Source organism: Saimiri boliviensis, chromosome 11 (assembly GCF_048565385.1).
Source record: "Saimiri boliviensis isolate mSaiBol1 chromosome 11, mSaiBol1.pri, whole genome shotgun sequence".
In the NCBI taxonomy this organism is placed as follows: Eukaryota; Metazoa; Chordata; class Mammalia; order Primates; family Cebidae; genus Saimiri; species Saimiri boliviensis.
Genome location: NC_133459.1, coordinates 318,504 through 338,133, shown reverse-complemented (window position 1 = coordinate 338,133; position 19,630 = coordinate 318,504). Strand labels below are relative to the sequence as shown.

The 19,630-nt window shown below is 51.2% G+C and overlaps 1 protein-coding gene across 4 annotated transcripts in view; it reads left to right on the top strand.

Annotated features, from left to right (window-relative positions):
* The first annotated feature begins 620 nt into the window (after positions 1-620).
* Positions 621-19,630, top strand: part of C11H1orf159 (chromosome 11 C1orf159 homolog) — a 34,522-nt gene continuing 15,512 nt past the window's right edge. For all 4 annotated transcript variants that reach the window (XR_012512285.1, XM_003939668.4, XM_074379916.1 and 1 more), the window contains exon 1: positions 621-675. The gene's annotated coding sequence lies outside the window, so the exon portion shown is untranslated. The remainder of the gene's footprint in view (positions 676-19,630) is intronic.

The following is a 19,630-nucleotide window of genomic DNA, read 5'->3' as shown; positions in this document are numbered from 1 at the left end:
CCTGCGATCCCGTCGTGCGTCCGGAGGCCGCAGGGCCCGGATCCGTCCGGGAGGCGGCGCCACCCGGGTCCGAGCCGGGGTCCGTCCCGCCTCGGACTCGGCAGAGGCGGCGGCTGCGGACTTCGGGCGCGTTTGGCCGAGCGCTCTGTGGGGCTGGAGGGCGCTGGCTCCGCGCGCCCGCGGTCGAACGCGGCGCAGCCGCGCCGCCGCCTCGGACGAAGCCGGAGCCGCCCCGGTCGCCCCAACCGCTCCTCCGCCGCCTAAACCAGCGGAACGCGACGGACGCCAGCGCCCGCGCAGCCCCGGGTCCAGCTCGAGGAGCATCCGGGAGACTCGGACGACGCCCCGCCCCGTCTCCCGGCAACGCCAAGCCGCCGGAGCGCGAGGAATCCTGGGAAATGCAGTCTGTCCCTGTCCGGGGCCGAGGCATTAGCCGCGTCTCCCGGGACTACATTTCCCAGGGCACTCCGCGACCACCCCTTTCCAACGGCCTTGCTCGACGGAGCCACTGGGCGAGGACGGCTCTCGCGCGGCCCGCCGGGAGCTGTAGTTTTCTTTGGGAGCCGCGGAGCCTGGCCCTGCGGCGGGGGCGGAGGAAAAACTACAAGTCCCAGGGGGCGCGGCGCCACCGCCTGAGGGCGGGGTGTATGAACGAGAAGCTCGGAGGGCGCCGGGGTGAGTGAGGGGCTGGGGGCGGGCGTGAGGGCGGCGGGTGGGAGCGCCGGGGTCCATCTCGGCGGCCCGGGCGGCGCGGGGCGCGCGAGAGGCGGACAAAGGTCTGCGCCTCCGGCCCGGTCCGAGAGACGCCCCCTGCGCGTCCCCCTTCGTGCGGCGCGCGGAGGAGCCGCCCGCGCCTGGGCCCGCGTGCTCGTCGCCGCCTCCCAGCGCGCTGGGGACGACAAGGGAGGGGGTTCCCGGGGCGGGGATGGAAGAGGAGGGGAGGGGGACCCCGGGGAGGGGAGGGTTTACCTGGGGAAGGAAGGGGAGGAGGCGCCCGGGGCGGGGAGGGGGTCCCCGGGGAGGGGACGGGAGCGGAGCCCGGGGGCGGAAAGGGGGCGCGCTCTCCTGGGCCTCCCCGCAGCCGGCCGTGGGGGTCCCGGCGTGGCCCCCGGTGTCCTAGAAGTCGGCCACGTTTCGGTTCTTTTTCCCGCGCGGCTCTGGGGTTTGTTTCGGTCCGTTTGCCGCCTGGAGTAGCCGCGGCGTGGTTGGGGTGCGGGGTTTGGGGGCGCGTGTTGCCGTGGCGGCGAGGCGCCTTGTGACGGGGGTGCCTGGCAGCCCGGGTGTCCGATGCTTTTCTTACCGCGAACGCAGCTTCCCCGGGAAACGGCTGAATTCTTAACCGCCGCCTCGTGTTAAACTTCCAGATGTCAGACTTGGCCCGTTTTGTGGTTTTCGTCCTTAGTGTCAGCGCAGTGTGCGGAGACTCAGCGGCGCTCCGCCAGCGTCCTTGGCGGCCACACTGGTTTAAAGTACGTGTTTGCGGGTGACACAGAAACGTTCTTTTCCAGACACACACGTCCCGCCCCCAGTGCTCCTCCCAGCAGCCGGAGCCCTGGGGCCCACGGGCAGCACCCCGGGCGGGAACCCCGCAGGTCCCCCCAGCCCCTCCCTGCCTTGCGGCTGCGCTCCACCTGCTCTCCGACTTACTGGGTAACTCATTTAGAGAATCACGAGCACTGTGGATGCTGAGGTGGGACGTGGCTCAGGCCCGGGAGTCTGAGACCAGCCTGGGCGACACAAGGAGACCCGTCTGTAAAAAATAAAACAATAGGCACGCATGGTGGCGAGCACCTGTGGCCTGTTACAGTCAGTGGCCAGTCGGACGTGAGCAGGGCAGGAGAGGGCCCCACCCAGGGCCATTTGGCTGGTCAGAGAAGGCCTCAAGGGAGCGTGCGCACAACTGCGGTAAACACTCTGCCCGTCCTCGCTCCCGAGTGCTGGCAGCCACTGTGCCTGTGGACAGCCCACCCCAAGGGAAGAGTCCGGAGAAGTAACACGAGACCCCAGAAGCGTGCCAGCGTCTAAGATCCTAAGTCAAAGGTCGGTCCACACTCCTGACCTCCCAAGTCTCCGACTGGCCCTCTTTCAAGGGGGCTTCACTTCCCTTCATTCCTGCTCTCAAGCTTCTTAACAGTTGCGGCTGCTCTAAAACTTGCCTCGATCTCTTTGGCCTCATGCCGTTCAGTCAGATTCCTTCTTCCGAGGGGCAAGGACTGGGGCCGCGGCAGACCTGGACGGTTCCCTGCTGCTAACGTGCTTTGGTGTCGGATGTGGGGTATGTTCTGCCACCAACAGCCCCAGCTACTGGAGGGGCTGAGGCAGGAGGAGCGCTGGAGCCCAGGAGGCAGAGACTGCGGTGAGCCGAGATCACAGCCTGGCACTCCAGCCTGGGTGAAAGAGGGAGAGCCTGTTTCAAAAAAAAAGAACAACCATTCTCACCACAGTGCTGAGGGTTCCACAGGCCCAAGGTACAGCGTGGAGCTCAGGTGGGCCCCTAGGGCTGCTGTGGCAGAATGTAGCTGAGTCGGGACACCACGGTGTGTCCGTGGCGGCGAAGCCAGGTGGGGCTGCAGCAGCCTCAGGTCTTGCCTCCTCAGAAGGAATGATTCGACTGAGGGGCACGAGGCAGGAGGGCCGGAGGCAAGTTTTAGAGCAGGAGTGGGAGGAAGGGGGTAGGGCACGTTGGGAGCCAGAAGTAAGGCTGAAGGCCCCACAGGGTCGTGGGGTGAACCTTATGCTGTTCACAGCATAAGGTGCAGGATCCGAGAAATAAAGAGACAGAACACAGAAGTATAAAGAAAATGCAGCTGGGCTCAGGGGGCCACGCCACCTATAAGCGGAGTCAGGCGAGGCTGGCTGGCGAGCGGCTGGCGAGGCTCCTGGCGTGGCAAGGCTGGTGAGAGTGGTGAGGCCTTAATGTCCAGAAGCGTGAGTATTTATTGCGTATAGGTTGGGGGCAGGGCAGTGAGTGAAGTCATCTTTAAGGATAGTGATAGGGTTGTGAGCAATAAAACATAGGGTCCACCCCCATTAGGTCACCTAGGCCAGGAGATGGACAGCGCGCAGCAAGGGCCCCGTTCCCACGAAGGCAAGGGCCGTGTGCAGTCAGGGGTCCACCCCCATTAGGTCACCGAGGCTTGAAGGTGGGCTGTGCGCGGTGAAGAGGGTGCAGTGTGCGATACTTCTACCTATGGGCAAACTACTTCTAAGAAGATTTATCGGAGGATGCTTTAAGTCACACAGCAGTGACAGAGCTGTCAAGGTTACCGTCACCTGGCAGCTTCCAATGGCTTCTATGGGAAGATGCTTTTCAAGCAGCACAGTAGCAAGAGCTGATAAAGTTCACAGTCCCCAAGGTGGATTGCGGGTCTGAGGGCAGCCTTCCACAAGAACCGGAGCAAGGCCCTACGACTCCTTTATCAGGAGGAGTGGCTCTCGCCCCAAGCCTGCCATACAGCGGGTATCTTTACGATACTGAACGCTGCCGCCTGGGCCATGGATTCTTGTCCTGGTGTAACTGTTCTTCCCTTAAATCATGCTCTGCACCGTGTCTGCTCTGGGCATTCCTCCGATTATGAACTAAGATATAGTTATAGGTATATATGTAGGAAAATACTCTTTAGGCACTCCTACCATCAACTATGAATGATTATATATAGAGGATTATATAAAGGGATTCTTCAAGCCCTATTTCTATAAAGTAATATATGATTATGTAAAGGATTATGTAACAGGAAATAGCTGAGTAGTAACACTATAAAGTGATATATTCCTCAAGCCCTAACTGTGTCAGGGCTCTACTTAGCTCTCATTCCTCGGTGCCTATATGGGGGGTTACCCACAGAAGGAAGCACCATCGGAAGAGGGCCAGGCGGGCGACTTGAGACCAAGTGTGCGGTTTTAGATGCTGGCATGCTTCTGGAGTCCTGCGTCCCTTCTCCCTGATTCTTCCCTTGTGGTGGGCTGGCCACCGCACAGCGGCCTGCTGGCACATGGGAGGGAGCCTGCAGCCCCAGCTGACCGGAGCAGCGTGCGCACTCCCTTGAGGCATTCCTCCCTGACCTGTCAGATGTCCCAAGAAAGTCACGGAACAGTTACATGCCGCCATTTTGCCTCTCGGTGCACACGCTTGAGCCTGCCTGCCCCACTCCTGAGATATTATTGTGGAGCTGCCAATCACTGCTTTCAGGGGTTTTCTGTCTTTTGGGAGACTGCCTTTCCCTGGTGCTGGTGCAACCAGTTCTTTTAGAGACAGTGAGCAGCCACCTGACCATCACCTGATGGTCGCCTGACATTCCTGGTGGGGGCTGGGTCCTCTCCTGCCCTGCTCATGTCTGCTGAGTTACCTGCAGTAACAGCCCAACTCGAATGTTCTGAGCCCACAGGTAGGTGGGCAGCGTCTACCCTTCACATCAGCAAGGTGGGATGTCTCCTTTACATCCATCAAGGGCCTCGCGGTATTTGTTTCCTAAGGAAGCATGGGCTGGGATCTTTGGATAGGCTCATGTTTCAGGCTCCCAGACACTTCTTACTGGGCTGTAAAGCTACATTTCACGTTGGCTTCCTTCACTTTCTATGAAGATGACCAGCGTTAGTTACATGGATGCAGTGGGGGCGCCAGCTGGCTCTCAGTGCTGTGTTTACCAAGGTTCCACAGCGTGAGAAACCCGCAGGTGTGTACCGAGGTTCCACAGCGTGAGAAACCCACGGGTGTGTACCAGGGTTCCACAGCGTGAGAAACCCACGGGTGTGTACCAAGGTTCCACAGCGTGAGAAACCCGCGGGTGTGTACCGAGGTTCCACAGCGTGAGAAACCCACGGGTGTGTACCAGGGTTCCACAGCGTGAGAAACCCGCGGGTGTGTACCGAGGTTCCGCAGCGTGAGAAACCCGCGGGTGTGTACCGAGGTTCCGCAGCGTGAGAAACCCGCGGGTGTGTACCGAGGTTCCGCAGCGTGAGAAACCCGCGGGTGTGTACCGAGGTTCCGCAGCTTGAGAAACCCGCGGGTGTGTACCGAGGTTCCGCAGCGTGAGAAACCCGCGGGTGTGTACCGAGGTTCCGCAGCGTGAGAAACCCGCGGGTGTGTACCGAGGTTCCGCAGCGTGAGAAACCCGCGGGTGTGTACCGAGGTTCCGCAGCGTGAGAAACCCGCGGGTGTGTACCGAGGTTCCGCAGCGTGAGAAACCCGCGGGTGTGTACCGAGGTTCCGCAGCGTGAGAAACCCGCGGGTGTGTACCGAGGTTCCGCAGCGTGAGAAACCCGCGGGTGTGTACCGAGGTTCCGCAGCGTGAGAAACCCGCGGGTGTGTACCGAGGTTCCGCAGCGTGAGAAACCCGCGGGTGTGTACCGAGGTTCCGCAGCGTGAGAAACCCGCGGGTGTGTACCGAGGTTCCGCAGCGTGAGAAACCCGCGGGTGTGTACCGAGGTTCCGCAGCGTGAGAAACCCGCGGGTGTGTACCGAGGTTCCGCAGCGTGAGAAACCCGCGGGTGTGTACCGAGGTTCCGCAGCGTGAGAAACCCGCGGGTGTGTACCGAGGTTCCGCAGCGTGAGAAACCCGCGGGTGTGTACCGAGGTTCCGCAGCGTGAGAAACCCGCGGGTGTGTACCGAGCTTCCTCAGTGGGAGAACCTCCTCATGAGCTGCCCCCTGACCCCCGTTTTTAGTCTGGCTGCCTGGGGGGCTGGAGTTTCAGGGAGCCTTGGCGTCGCTGACCCACTGCCCCAGCTGGTGGTTTTTGCAGGATTATCTTGCAGGATGTTAATTCTGTAAACTCACAGCGACCTGAGGCATCATTTCTTCATTGAACCGATTCTTTGTTGTTGTTGGGGCGGGGTCTGGCTCTGTGGCCCAGGTAGAGTGTGGTGATGTAATCATGGTTCACTGTAGCCTCCACCCCCCCAAGCTTAAAAGGTCTTTCACCTCAGCCTCCCAAATAGCTGGGGCCACAGGTGTGCACCCCCAAGCCCAGGGACCTCACTGTGTTGTCCAGCTGGTGCTGGCCTTGCCTGGGCTCAAGCAATCCTCTCAAAATGCTGGGATTACAGGCCTGAGCCACCACACCTGCCAGGAAACCAGTTAGTTCTAACTAGGGAAGGCAAGCGTGGTGAAAGTGTCTCGCACAGTTTACTTTCTCACTACATTTTTCATTGCCTTGTAGACGTTTTCACCCCATTACTAAGCTTTTTGGCTCCAATAAGGTTTTCAAAGTAGAAAATGCATTTATTTAGTTACTGAGGCATAATTTACATGCAATGGAACGCACAGCTCTTGTGTCCAGTTCAGTATTTTGACAGCGGCGTCCACACACCTGTCAGGATGCAGACTGCCTGTGATGCCTGGAGGTCACCCCGCAGCTTTTCCAGCCCCCGCCTGCCACGCCGGACAGGAGCAGGGCTGCGTTTTCCCACCACTCCCAAGTGTCTGGAGTCTCACATGCGCGGCTCTGTGTCTGCCCCGGCTCCGGAGGACTGTTTCTGAGTTGCTCTGAGGCACCATGTGAGCGTCTGGTGTGGGGCGTGGAGTGTCAGGAGTCACGTGTGCGTGTGGCCTTGTGTCTGCCACGGTTTGGGGGGGGCTGTTTTTGTGCTTCTCGTGCAAGCTGGTGTGGGGTGTGCTGCCGTGTGTTCCACACCTGTGGAAGCGCGGGTGGGTGTCCAGTGTCTGAAGACGTCACCCATCTTTCTGTGCCGGTGTTCAGTGGGCACGTGTGTTTGTTTCTCCTGGGAACGTGTGCGGCTGTGGGTGGCGTCCCAGGTGTGAAGGTCCAGCTTGTTCAGGCCCCCACAGCTGAGGGCCGTGTGCTTTCATCATGGCATTCGTGTGCATTTCCGTGGCACTGACCGTGTCGGGCACTTTCCACCCGCCTCTTGCCATTCGCACTAGTTTTCTGAGCTCTGAGCACGTCCTTTGCCCACGTGTCTGATGACCGAATTGTGGAAGTCCTTTGTGCATTCCCTGTGCGCCTTCTGTCAGGCCCACACACCGCGGACCCTCCCTTTCTTTGCCTGTTCGTTGTCTCAATGCCGTCGTAAACCAAGAACAAAAGCCACGTCCCTGGCCGACTGAACAAGCCGCCTCTTGGCCGAGGGGACCCCAGAGGAACCTTAAAACTCGTTTCTGGCCATAAAAGGATGGGAGGTGGGACCCCTGGTTATACGCCCTCGCTTCTTCAGTTTAGACACAGCCGAGCGCGTTCGTGTTAAAGTGCGACTCACGAGATGGACAGACTCTACGGTGACGACACCGAGACAGAATCGGGACCGAGGCTGTGCAGGCGAGAGTGAGTCACTCCCACACCCAAGGGATGCCCGCGCTCCTTTCCGCTAGCACCTAAGCACACCCTGGCCTGAGACAAGCCTGTGGAAACCTTGGCTCTCGCTGTCTGCCGGGCACTGACCCCCACCCGTGTCTCACCGCCCTGAAACCACGGCCTCACTTTCCATAGCTTCTGATAAGAGACCGGCGACTGGACTGGCGCTGCTGGTATACAGGTGCTCGTGGAGAGAGTTCCCCCCTCCACCTTTTTCCGTGCGGGACCTAATGGTCATACGTGTAAATGTGAAGTCTCACCTCAGTGGACGTGGGTCCTGCTTGACCTCATGTTTGTTTAGCACACATTGCGTTAAGACCCTCAGGAGGGAGGATCACTTGAGCCTAGGAGTTCAAGACCAGCCTGGGAAATACAGCAAAACACCAATTTTACCACAAAACAAAAATAAAATTAGCCAGATGTGGTGGCAGGAATGTAGTCCTAGCTACTCGGGAGGCTGAGGTGGGAGAATCGCTGGAGCCCAGGGGTTCAACATGGCAGTGAGCTATGCTTGCACCACTGCACTCCAGCCTGGGCTACAGAGCAAACCCCTGTCTCTCAAAGAAAGAAAGACATTTTAAAAAGGAGGAAAGGAAAGGTGAAAGGAGAAAGGGAAGGAAACTGCTCCCTTAAATACGAACTCCCCATTGATTCCTCCCCGCCCCAGCGCCTGGCAACCACCGTTCTCTTTTCTGTCTCTGAATTTGCCGACCCTGGGAACCTCCTTTGAATGGAATCACACAGTGTTTGTCTGTCGTGATGGGCTGCTTTCTCTCAGCATAGTGTTTTCAGGGTTCATCCCTGTTGCAGCATGTGTGAAAAGTTTTTTGCTCTTCAGGGTTGTGTAATATTCCACTGGGTGTTTAGACCACGTTTTGTTTATGCATTCGTCTGTGGGTGGCACGTGCTTCCACCATTTGGCGGTTGTGAACAGTGCTGCTCCGGACATGGTTGCACAGATGTCTCGGAGTCCTGGTTTCCAGTCCTTCGGGGTAGAGACCCAGAAGTAAAGTTGCTGAGTCATAGAGTCATATTCCGTGTTTAATTTTTTGAGAAACTGACATCCTGTTTTTCACACCAGCTATACCATTTTCTGTTCTCAGCAGAGTACACAAAGGTTCTCATTTCTCCACATGCTTGCTAGCATTTATTTCTGTTTTTGTGCTACTAGCCATTCTAATGGATGTGGAGTAGTATTTCATTCTGGTTTTGATTTGCATTTCTGTAATAATTAGTGACATTAATCGATGCTTCTTTTTTTTTTTTTTTTTTTTTTTTTTATAAAGAAGAGGAAGAAAGAGAAAGAGGAAGAAGGAGAGAGGATAGGGGTATTGCTTTATTGCCCGGGCTAGAATGCAGTCTAAATATGGGTATGCCTATAATTGTCCTTAATAATGGAGACATGAAAGAAAATGAGGGAAGAGAATAGCAAACAAGGAGCCAACCAAGATTTCTTTTAAACTTCTAAGTTGATATGATGTGGTACTGATAAGAGTGTATATTTTGTATATTTAAAGTGCAGAGTTCTATAAATGTTAATTACATTTACTTGTTCCAGATCTGAGTTCAAGTCCTGAATATCGTTGTTAATTTTCTGTCTCATTGATCTGTCTAATATTAATGTTGAAGTCTCTTTATAAGTCTTGTATGTCTGCGTATTCCTGTATTGGGTGCGTATATATTTAGGATCTTTAGCTCTTCTTGTTGTTGCATTGATCCTTTTATCATTATGTAATGTCCTTCTTTGCTTCTTTTGATCTTTGTTGCTTAATTGTAACTTCTGCTTTTTATTTATTTATTTTAGCTCTCTGGTTGGTTGGTAAATCTTTCTCCATCCCTTGTTTGGAGTCTTTGTGTATCCTCGAATGTGAGATGGATCTGGATGCAGCATACTGATGGGTTTTAGTTTTTTATTCAAATTGCCTGTCTTTGGATTGGGGGATTTAGTCAATTTAAATTTAGAATTAATAATAATATATGTGAGTTTAATACTGCCATTAGCTGACTATTTTGTCCATTAGTTGATGTAAATTCTTCATTATATTGATGCTCTTTTTGATAATTTTTTTTAGAAAGGCTGATACTGTTTGTTCCTTTTATATGTGTAGTGGTTCTTTCAGAAGCTCTTGTAAAGCAGGCCTGGTGGTGATGAAATCTCTGAGTGCTTGCTTATTCACAAAAAACTTTATTTTTCCTTCACATGTGAAGCTTAGTTTGGCTGGATGTGAAATTCTGGGTTGAAAGTTCTTTTCTTTAAGGATGTTGAATATTGGCCCCCACTCTCTTCTGGCTTGTAGGGTTTCTGCTGAGAGATCTGCTGTAAGTCTGATAGGCTTCCCTTTGTGGGTAACCTGACCTTTCTCTCTGGCTGCTCTTAGTATTTTCTCCTTCATTTCAACCCTGGTGAATCTGACGATTATGTGCCTTGGAGTTGCTCTTCTTGAGGAATATCTCTGTGGTGTTCTCTGTATTACCTGGAGTTGAATATTATCCTGCCTTACTAGGTTGGGAAAATTTTCCTGAATAACATCCTGAAGCGTATTTTCCAGCTTGGATTCATTCTCTTCGTCACATTCAGGTACACCTGTCAAGCGTAGATTAGGTCTTTTCACATAGTCCCATATTTCTTGGAGACTTTGCTCGTTCCTTTTTATCCTTTTTTCTCTAATCTTGTCTTCTAGTTTTATTTCATTGAGTTGGTCTTCGACCTCTGATATCCTTTCTTCTGCTTGATCAATTCGGCTGTTAAAACTTGTGCATACTTCACGAAGTTCTCCTATTGTGTTTTTCAGCTCCATCAATTCACTTATATTCCTCTCTAAATTGTGTATTCTTGTTAACATTTCGTCAAATCTTTTTTCAAAGTTCTTAGTTGCTTTAGATTGGGTTAAAACAAGTTCTTGCCGGGCGCGGTGGCTCAAGCCTGTAATCCCAGCACTTTGGGAGGCCGAGGCGGGTGGATCACGAGGTCGAGAGATCGAGACTATCCTGGTCAACATGGTGAAACCCCGTCTCTACTAAAGGTGCAAAAAATTAGCTGGGCGTGGTGGCACGTGCCTGTAATCCCAGCTACTTAGGAGGCTGAGGCAGGAGAATTGCCTGAGCCCAGGAGGCGGAGGTTGCGGTGAGCCGAGATCGCGCCATTGCACTCCAGCCTGGGTAACAAGAGCGAACTCCGTCTCAAAAAAAAAAAAAAAAAAAAAAAAACAAGTTCTTTTAATTCACAGAAGTTTCTCATTATCCACATTTTGAAGCCTGCTTCTGTAATTGGAACACACTCGTTCTCCATCAAGCCTTGTTTCGTTGCTGATGAGGAACTGGGATTCCCCTGCTGAGGGAGAGGCGTTCTGATCTTGGGCATTCTCAGCCTTTTTTGGCCGTTTTCCTCCCTTCGTTATAAATTTATCCATCTGTGGTCTTTGAATTCACCGTCTTTGTAATTAGGTTTCTGAGTGGACGTCCAACTTACTGATTCTCAGCGCCGAAATCTGAGCAACCCACTGCACCGACCAAATCAGCGGCGTTAAGATTAATGGTGCTTTTCCGACTCTGCACCAAGAACCGTCGCTCCAAGGCGCCGGCAAAACCGCCTCGCCGGTCACAAGAGTCGCGCTGGCGACCCGTGGGGCTCCTCCGCTGGGAATCTCCTGGTGCGTGAGCAACAAGAATTCATGTGAAGGTGTGGCGTCCTCTCATTCTTTGCGCTTTCAGTGGGAGCTACAATCCCGAGCTGTTAGTGATCAGCCATCTTGGATCAATCGATGCTTCTTAATTTAAGCATTCAGCCATTTGTGGTTGCTGCAGGTTTCAGACTGTGTGGGTTGAAGTCTGCCACCATTAGTTCGATTTCTGTTTTCCCACCTCCCTCTTGCCTGCCCCTCCTTTTCTTCCTTCCCTTGTGGGTGAATCAGGTTTTTTTAAAATTCAGTTTTATCTCTTCTGCTTTTTAGCTCTGCTTCTTTGTGTTTGTTTTTTGTCTTGTTTTGGTTTGGTTTTTGAGGCAGAGTCCTGCTCTGTTGCCCAGGAGGCTCACTGCAGCCTCCCTCCCGGGTTCAAGTGATTCTCCTGCCTCAGCCTCCCAAGTAGCTGGGACTACAGGCACGCGCCACCACACCTGGCTAATTTTTGTTTTTAGTAGAGATGGGGTTTCACCATGTTGGTCAGGCTGGTCTTGAACTCCTGACCTCGTGATCTGCCCACCTTGGCCTCCCAAAGTGCTGGGATTACAGGTGTGAGCCACCATGTCTGGCCTTGGGTTTTTTTTAAGTGGTTCCTCGGGAGATTAAATATGTTCATTTAACTTACTGCGGCCCTTGCTTATTCCTATGCTTGCAGAACCGTAGAGAACTCCAGTTACGCTGTGTGCTCTTGTCCACATACATTTTACTTCTAGGCATGCTAGAAAATTCTACAGCACACTTACTATTTTTACTTAATAGTCTAATATTTAAAGGTATATTTATTTTTTAAATCCAATGTCTTTACTTTTTTTTTTTTTTTGAGATGGCGTCTTGCTCTGTCATCCAGGCTGGGGTGTGGTGACACAATTACGGCTCACTGCAGCCTCAACCTCCTGGATCAAGCGATCCTCCCACCTGCCTCCTAGGTAGCTGGGATCGGGCATGTGCCACCATGCCTGACTGATTTCTGTAAGGGGTTTCACTGTGTTGCCCAGGCTGGTCTCGAACTCCTGCGCTCAAGTGATCCTCTGGCCTCAGCCTTCCAAAGTGCTGGGATTACAGGTGTGAGCCACTGCTCTTTGCCTTTGCTGCTTAAATTGAGAATTTCTGTCAGATTTTACGGGGTTAGCCAGACGTGCTGAATACGTTTGTTGAATGTTGCGAAGCATGTAGTGTGGTCGGCTCCAACTGAAAACCACCAGACACCAGTCCACCCTGGAGCCAGAGGGCCGGGCCGAACCCTGCCGCGACTCACCGTGGGATCTCGTGCAAGTCTTCTTCTCATCTTTAAAGTGGGGTGATAAGAGGCGTTGCTGAAGTTAGTGGAATCCGTTTGTGTGTGTAAATCGCTTTGTGTGGTGTCTGGCATGCGGTGAGTGCTGCGTAAGGGCTGGTTTCTGCCACTGTTGGACGGAGAACGAGTTTATATCCCTTGGAGATCCAGGATCTGTAGCAGAAAGAGACTTAGCCCTTCAGCCCATGCTCTCCAAGTTCTCTGCTGCTAAAGCTTTTTTTTTTTTTTTTTTTTTGACCCAGGGTCCAGCTCTGGTGCTCAGTCTGGCTCTGGGACGGGGTCTAGCTCTGTGGCCCAGGCAGGAGGGCAGTGGTGCATTCATGGCTCCAACAGCTTGAATGCACCGGCACTTCAGCTTAGAACTCCTAGGCTCAGGCAGCCTCCCAGGTAGCTGTTATTTTAGGTGTGAGCCACATACCCAGACTGCAGGCTTGTTACTGCCCAGAGTTCAGCACCTGAGTAGCAACACCAGTGCCCACCATCTAGAAACTAAAATTGCCTTGGTTTCTGGATACAGAAAGCCATATGGTGGGATTCCACTTCCAGTGGGAAAGAATAAACTTCTAACAAAGTGACCCTGCCATGGGCACAGCCGTAACCCTGGACAGAGTGTGAAAAATGGCTCCCGAGGGCCCTGGAGAGTAGCACATTTTGCAGGGAAGTTTAAACTTGGAGGAAGCAACCAGCACAGTTTCCCGTTTTTGCATCTTCACCCTGAGGGCAGCCACAGTCCCCACATAATAGTGTGGGGTAACTAAAGCACTCATAGGAAGTCCACTATCTGGGCCAGGCACGGGGGCTCATACCTCAACACTTTGGGAGGTCAAGGCAGGGGGATCACTTGAGGTCAGGTGTTGGAGACCAGCCTGGCCAACATGGTGAAACCCTGTGTCTACTAAAAATGCAAAAATTAGCCAGGTGTGGTGGCAGGTGCCTGTAACCGCAGCTACTCGGGAGGCTGAGGCAGGAGAATCACTTGGGCCCGGAAGGCAGAGGCTGCAGTGAACCAAGATCGCGCCACTGCGCTCCAGCTTGGGTGACAAAGCAAGACTCAGTCTCAAAAAGTCTGCTGTCTGGCAGGGCGGCTCAGTCCTGTAATCCCAGGATTTGGGCATGCTAAGACAGGAGAATTGCTTGAGGCCAGGAGTTCAAGACCAGCCTGGGCAACATAGTCTCTACAAAAGAAAAGAGAATTACCTGGGTGTAATGGTGTGCACCTGTAGTCCCAACTACTGGGGAGGCTGAGGCGAGATGATCCCTGCCACTGCACTCCTGCCGGGGTGGCTGAGGGAGAATGCGCCTCCAAAAGACAAAAAAGAAAGTACGCAGTCTTCCTCATTCAAGGAGCAGCCAGGGCAAGGAGCCAGGCAACCACAGCTGCTGGGAAGAGAGCAGAAGCCCCAGGAAGAGCCGGAGAGGACAAGTTTTGTGTGTGGGTGCTGCTCGTTTCCGGCAACCCTCGTCCCAGGCATGCACCTGGGGCAGGCAGCCCTGAGCCACTGCTCACCCAGGTGTGCAGCTGTGACTGCCTTTGCAGTTTGAATCTAATGAAATTAACGGCCTGCTCTGTAGAAACATTAATGATTCTCTTCAGAAGATTATCACAGAATACAATGTAACATTTGCAATGTGCAGGATACAGTTCAAAATAACTCAGTATATGAAGAGCCAGGAAAATGCGAGCCATTCTGGAAGGAAAAGACTACAAACATCAACAGTGTTTTGACCCAGCTGTTGGAATAACCGAAAAGCCCTTTAGAGTAGGGCTTAGTAACTGTGCTCAGTGAAGAAACAGGGAAATGCATAATGAGCAGGGTGCCTGAAATCTCAGCAGACGAGAAAAGATTTTCACAGGAGCCAAATGGGAATTTTAGCACCAAAAAAATACATGATCTGGCCGGGCACGGTGGCTCACACCTGTAGTCCCAGCACTTTGGGAGGCCAAGGCGGTGGATCACCTGAGGTCAGGAGTTCAAGACCAGCCTGTCCAACATGGTGAAACCCCATCTCAACTAAAAATACAAAAGTTAGCCGGGCATCATGGTGGGCGCCTGTAATCCAGCTGCTCTGGAGGTTAAGGCAGGAGAATCTTTGAACCCGGGAAGCAGAGGTTACAGTGAGTCCAGATGGCACGATTGCATTTCAGCCTCGGGGACAGGAGCAAAACTCTGCCTCAGAAAAGAAAAGAAACACAAAACCCCACAAGATCTGAAATTTTATTTATTATTTTTGAGACAGGGTCTCACTCTGTCACCCAGGCTGGAGTGCAGTGACACAGTCTTGGCTCACTGCGACTTCTGCCTCCCAGGTTCAAGTGATTCTCCTGCCTCAGCCTCCTGAGTAGCTGGGATTACATGTGTGTGTCACCACATCCAGCAATTTTAAAAAAAATAGACACAGGGTTTCAGTACATTGGGCAGGTTGGTCTTGAACTGCTTACCGCAAGTGATCCACCTGCCTCAGCCTCCCAGAGTGCTGGGATTACAGGTGCGAGCCACCGTGCCCAGCCAAGATCTGAAATTTTAAACTTCACTGAATGAGCATAACAGAAGGACGATAACAGAGAAAATAGGCAGAGACCTCAAAAACACGGGCATAGAAATCGTCCAATCTGGAGAAAAAAGGAAGGTGGAAGTGATTGGAGGGGAACCCAGGAACAGAGCTAAGGGACCCGTAGGACAATATCAAAGTGTCTAACACGTTACAGAGGCTCTGTAATTACGGAGGCCCGGGAGGCAAGGGGCATGGCGGGGCAGAGCAAATACTCGCGGAAACAGTAACCAGAAACTGCCCAGATTTGGTGAAAGACATACATTTATAGTTTTAAGAATCCCAAACAGGATAAATGTGAGTAAAACCACACCCATCACTTCAAAACTATTAAAGACTACATATTAACTTTAAAAATACTGATAGCTGTCCGGGTGCAGTGGCTGATGCCTGTAATCCTAGCACTTTGGGAAGCTGAGGTGGGTGGATCACCTGAGGTCAGGAGTTCAAGACCGGCCTGGCCATCATGGTGAAACCCCATCTTTAAAAAAAAAAAAAAAAAAAAAAAAGGCCGGGCACGGTGGCTCAAGCCTGTAATCCCAGCACTTTGGGAGGCCAAGGCGGGTGGATCACGAGGTCAAGAGATTGAGACCATCCTGGTCAACATGGTGAAACCCTGTCTCTATTAAAAATACCAAAAAAATTAGCTGGGCATGGTGGCGCGTGCCTGTAATCCCGTTTGAAAAAAGCAAAAAAAAAAAAAAGAAAAAAAAAGCACCTATCAAATACCTCCTAAGTATACATTATACGTTTTCCAGCACAGACCAACCGCTGTGCCCTGAGACGAGTTCCAATGAATGTTAAAAGGTAGAATTATACAAAGTGCACTTTCTGAGCACAAAAGAATTTACAAATCAACAACAAATAAAAATATTTAGGAAACCTCAAATGTTAAACAATCCACTTCTGAATAAACCGTGAACCAAGTAAGAACTCAAATAGGAAATCAGAAAATATTTCAAACTCAAGAGTGGGGAAAAATATAAAAAACAGAAGAAAATGTATTTCCAACTGAATGATAATGAAAATATAACATCAAAATTGTGAGTGTAGCTAAAGCCGTACTTAGAACTCTAACTGTAAGCAGAGACCTAAGATTCACTTCCAGAGGCTAGGGGGAAGAGCAAAGTCAGCCCAAAGCCAACAAAGGGAGAGAAAGAAAAATACAGAAATCAGTGGCATAGAAGGCATGAGAAATGGAGAAGTTTAACAACATAAAAGCTGATTTTTTTTTTCCTAAAAGATTGGAAAGATTGGCAAATCTCTGCCAAGAATGGTCACTTTTAAGAAATAAGAAAGAGCCAGGTGACATAGTTCATGCCTGTAATCCCAGCACTTTGGGAGGCCAAGGCGGGAGGACTGCTTGAACCCAGGAGTTTATCTCTATACACACACACACACACACACACACACACACACACACACACACACACACAATATAATGAATTGGGCGTGGTGGCTCCAGCAGCCTGCGGTGCCAGTTACTTGGGAGGCTGAGGTAGGAGGATCACTTGAGCCCAGGAGGTTGAGCTGCAATGAGCTATGATTGCACCACTGCACTCCAGCCCAGGCGACAGAGAGAGATGTCTTCTGAAAAGCAAATAAACAAATAGAAAGATAGACTAGGTGCAGTGGTGCATGCCTATGATCCCAGCACTTTGGGAGGCCAAGGTGGGCAGATCACTTGAGATCCGGTGTTGGAGGCCAGCCTGGCCAACATGATGAAACTCTGACTCTACTAAAAATACAAAAATTAGCCAGCCGTGGTGGCACACACCTGCCTGTGATCCCAGCTACTCGGGAGGCTGAGGCACAAGAATTGCTTGAACCCAGGAGACGGAGGTTGCAGTGAGCTGAGATCGTGCCACTGCACTCCAGCCTGGATAACAGAGGGAGACTCGGTCTCAAAAGAAAAAAGTAGAAAGACAGCACAAATCACCAATATCAAGAACAAACAGCCATTATTTCTTAGACTCCGATAGACAGTAGTAGACTACTGGCAGCTGTGGTGGCTCATGCCTGTGATCCCAGCACTTTTGGGAGATTGAGGTGGGAGCATTGTTTGAGCCCAGGACTTCAAGACCAGCCTTGGCAACATAGTGCTTCAATTTTGCCTCATAGTGTGACCCTCTCTACAAAAAAAATTTAAAAATTTGCCAGGTGTGGCAGCACTTGCCTGTGTTACCAGCTACTTGGGAGGCTGAGGTGGGAAGATTGCTTGAGCCTGGGAGATTGAGGCCATGGTGAGCTGTGGTCACACCCACAGCTCCAGCCTGGGCAACCGAGCAAGACCATGTCTCAAAGTAATAAGAGACTGTATGAACAATTTTAGGCCAGTAAATGTAGCAATTTCAATGCAGTGGATAAAGTCTTTGAAGAATATAGCTTGTCAAAAGTGACAGGAAATCTGTACAGTCCTCTTTCTGTTTAGAAATGGAATTAATTACCAAGGAACCTACCTGCCAGGAAAACTCTGGGCATACATACATGGTTTCCTGGTGAATTCTGTCAAAACATTCAAAGAAGAAATAGCACTACTCTTATGCAGACTTTCAGAAAATAAAAGAGGAGGGGGATTGGGTGCTTGGGCTCCCACTTGTAATCCCAGCTCTTTGGGAGTCTAAGGCAGGAGGATCACCTGAGGCCAGGAGTTTGAGACCAGCCTGGACAATATAGTGAGACCCTGTATACGAAAAAAATAATAATTAACACCTGTAGCCCCAGCTACTCAGGAGGCTGAGGTGGGAGCATCCCTTGATCCCAGGAGTTCAAGGCTGCAGTGAGCCATGATTGCACTACTACACTCCAGCCTGTCAACAAAGTGAGACCCTTTCTCTTTTTTAAAAAAGGAGGTCATATTTCCCAGCTTGTTTTATGAGGCAATATACCCAATACCAAAACCTGATGAAGACATCTAAAAACCAAATTATAGACCACCGTCCTTCATGAACACAGGCAAAACTCCTTAAGAAGGTATCGGCAGGTGAAATCCAGCAACAGCCTGAGAGGGCAGTGCGCCATGGCCAAGCGAGGTTCACCCCCACGTACAAGGTTGCTTCGATTCCTAAATCAATCTTTGTGGTCACCATATTACCAGAATAAAGAAGGAAAAGCATGATCACTGAAATAGATGCAGAAAAGACATTTGGAAATGTTTACACCTGTTTTATGATTTAAAAAAAAAAACCTCAGCTAACTAGGAATAGCAGGAAACTCCCTGAGCCTGATAAACTGACATCTCTGAAAAACCTACACCACACATTGTACTGTTTTTTTTCTTGAGATAGTCTCGCTCTGTCACCCAGGCTGGGGTGCCATGGTGTGATCTCGGCTCACTGCAACCTCTGCCTCCTCCTGGGTTCAAGTGATTCCCCTGCCTCAGCCTCCCGCATAGCTGGGATTACAGGTGCCACCACCACGCCTGGCTAATTTTTGTATTTTAGTAGAGATGGGTTTCACCATGGTAGGCTGGTCTCAAACTCCTGACCTCAAATGATCTGCCTGCCTTGGCCTCTCAGAGTTGCAGGATTCCAGGCGTGAGCCACCACGCCTGGCCTCACGTTGTACTTTTAATGCGAAATACTGAGTGCTATGTCCCTAAATTAAGAACAAGGACGACTGCTTTTCTCACTCCGTCTGCATTGTTCTCTAAGTCCCGGCCACCGTGATAAGGGAAGGAAGAAGCCAAGCTGTATTTATTTGTAGATGACATGATTATTTATGTAGAGGACCCTGAGAAAGCCACAGAGAATGTTAGAACTGTCAAGTGAATTCAGCAGGATTTCAGAAATCAAGGTTAGTGTGCACAATTTTATTGTTATATAGAAGCCGCAAACTATCAGGAAATTAAATTAGAAATTCCGTTCTATTTGTAGTAACAAAAAGTAAAATACTTAGTAATTAGCTTGACAGAAGATGTACAAGTCCTGTTCACTGGAGACTGTAGAACAGCGCTGAGATCAGTTGAAGACCTGGAGAGATGAAGAGATGGCATGCTCGCGATGAAAAGACTCCATCCTGTTGAAGGCAGTGCTCCCAGGCACAGACACAGCAGGCTTTTTTGTAGGAAGGCGCACAGTGAGTCTAAAATAGGAGACGCGTGTGACCTAGACTTGCCAAAGCAATTAACGAAAGCAGAGTTGATACATGCCGATGGCAAAGTTTCCGTTCTGATTAGGCGTCAGTAATCCAGCCAGCCCCGTACCCTGAAGATGGACCCACAGGTAAGTGGAACAGAGTGGAAAGCCCAGAGATAGACCCCACGTCTGTAGTCCATTGATTTTCTGCAAAGGTGTTAACATAATTCAACATGGAAAGAGAGGTCTTTTTAACAACTGAATATACATAATGAAAGAAATGACGCCTGACCTCCACTTCACCATACACAAAGGTAGCTCAGAATACACAAGCTACAACTGTAACGCTTCTGGAAGACAGTATAAATCTTAGTGACCACGAGGCAGAGATTTCCTAGGACACAAAACACAAGAACCACAAAAAGAAAAATGGAAGCATTCAATTTTATTAAAAATTTCATCAAAATTAAAAACATCTGCTCTTCTAAAAATGTCCATAAGAAAACGCTAAACCACAAGATGGAAGGAAATATTCGCAGTACATAAATGCGATGACGAAGATGTGTTTCAGCCGAGCATGCCAGTGTGCACCTGTAGTCTCAGCTACTTGGGAGGCGGGGGTAGGAGGATCCCGTAAGCCCTGGAGGTCAGGGCTGCAGTGAGCCACGGTGGCATCACTGCACTCTAGCCTGGGCGACAGAGTGAGACCCTGTCCCCGCCC